This window comes from Dipodomys merriami, unplaced genomic scaffold (assembly GCF_024711535.1).
Source record: "Dipodomys merriami isolate MVZ:Mamm:240054 unplaced genomic scaffold, mDipMer1.0.p SCAF_358, whole genome shotgun sequence".
NCBI classification, from domain to species: domain Eukaryota; kingdom Metazoa; phylum Chordata; class Mammalia; order Rodentia; family Heteromyidae; genus Dipodomys; species Dipodomys merriami.
The window spans coordinates 690,771-692,628 of NW_027205137.1; positions in this window are offsets into that span (position 1 = coordinate 690,771).

The following is a 1,858-nucleotide window of genomic DNA, read 5'->3' on the forward strand; positions in this document are numbered from 1 at the left end:
ATTATGCAAATTTTACAAATATATCGTTTATGTTATGTAATATACAAATACATATATTATGCACACATAATTTAATTTTTCTACTTGTCTGTCCAGGAATTAAACTAGGAATTTCTTTGAAAATGGATAGCAAAGTATGGTCCTTAGAATTTTATGTAACATATAGTTTTATCTAATAATTAGTTATTTGTCCTGAATTGGTTTAGAAATGAAATTTTGTAATATAATTGAACATTCAAAAATAATTATGTAAGAACATGCCATGGATGGAATTAAAAATATAACATGACTCATGTCTGTAATCCCAGCTACTTAGGTGCCAAGATCTGAGGATAGATATATGAAGACACTCTGAGTGAAATGGCTCAGGGACAACATCCAGAGCATAGTTCAAACCTCAGTACTGGCACAAAAATAAATTATGTGACTAAAACATACAAATACATGTATTTAAATACAGATGTCATTCCTTGTATCCTTCACAGTATAATACTAAAACCAGTTTATACATATATTATTTATAGTATTTATAAAATATCAGTAATTATTCATATATTATATATATCATTCTTATGTTATGTAATATATTGCATATATTATGCACACCAATTTTATACTGATAACACTAATATCCATTAAATTGATATATGTTTTAGAATAGGGAATAAATTTTCTTTGGTACAACAAGGAAGAAACTAGTCACAAAAATTATTCATTTTGTATTATATATCCATAGCAAACTATTCCTTGTGTATTCAAGGTACTTAATGATAAAAGCCTGTGTTCATCATCAATACAGCTGTCTTTGACATGGATTTGTTCTCCTTAAGCAATTACTCCTGGAATAATAAACAGTGGAAACTGAATGATGTTCATTCAGTTATTTCATTTGGAATAAAAATCACTTCCAATGTCATTACCCAGACCCTTTCATTTAAAATACTTATATTCTGTAGCAATGTTATTGCCATTATAACCATAATTAGGAAGAAAATGTGAGATCATCTACTCAATAGCTCTTGAAAGGTCAGAATATTCTCAGATATGCCTGGTAAAAAACCTGGATTTGAATTATGGGTCTACATCTGGACAGTCTTAGGTACTTGGAAAATTTGTTTGGCCTTGTTGCCTACTTCTGATTTTAATAAAATACTTAGGGCTGGGAAGGTGGCTCAGGGGTAGTGTGCTTGCCTTGCATGCATGAGGCTCTGGGTTCGATTCCTCAGCACCACATAAACAGAAAAAGCCGGAAGTGGTGCTGTAGCTCAAGTGGTAGAGTGCTAGCATTAAGCTGAAGAACTGAGGGACAGCACCCAGAGTTTAGGTCCCATGACTGACTAAAAGATAATAATAAAAAATAAAAAATAATTAATTTCCTAACTTGAAGAACTGTCATAAGCATAAAATTACACTAATGCAGGTGCAGTGCTTGGAATGGTGTCTGCACATTTTGTACTAGGTCCCAGAGAAGTCAACTTCCATCAACATGGTCACAGCATCCTTCCTGCAGGCCTTAAGAAATATATACCCAATTGATATTAATATCTGTGAAAATTAGTCTTTATTAAAAAAAAGTCTTGTCTTCATATGAAACGAAGAAATAATGTTAGGGCTGTCCTATGGCTTTTACTCTGAAGTAGTTTTGCCTAAATTTCATTCTTACTCTATTAGTGGTAGCAGTAGCATTCTTTAATACTACCCTTCATATTTCTAGTTGTGTGTTCCTTTTGGAATACTATTGTAACTTAGTTTATAATCTTTGTTATCAGAATAAATAAACTAAAACTGCTGATGTTTTCAACAAAGAGAAAATATTAGGTGTGCATTATATTTTATGTTCTTAATAGTTTCCTGAAAT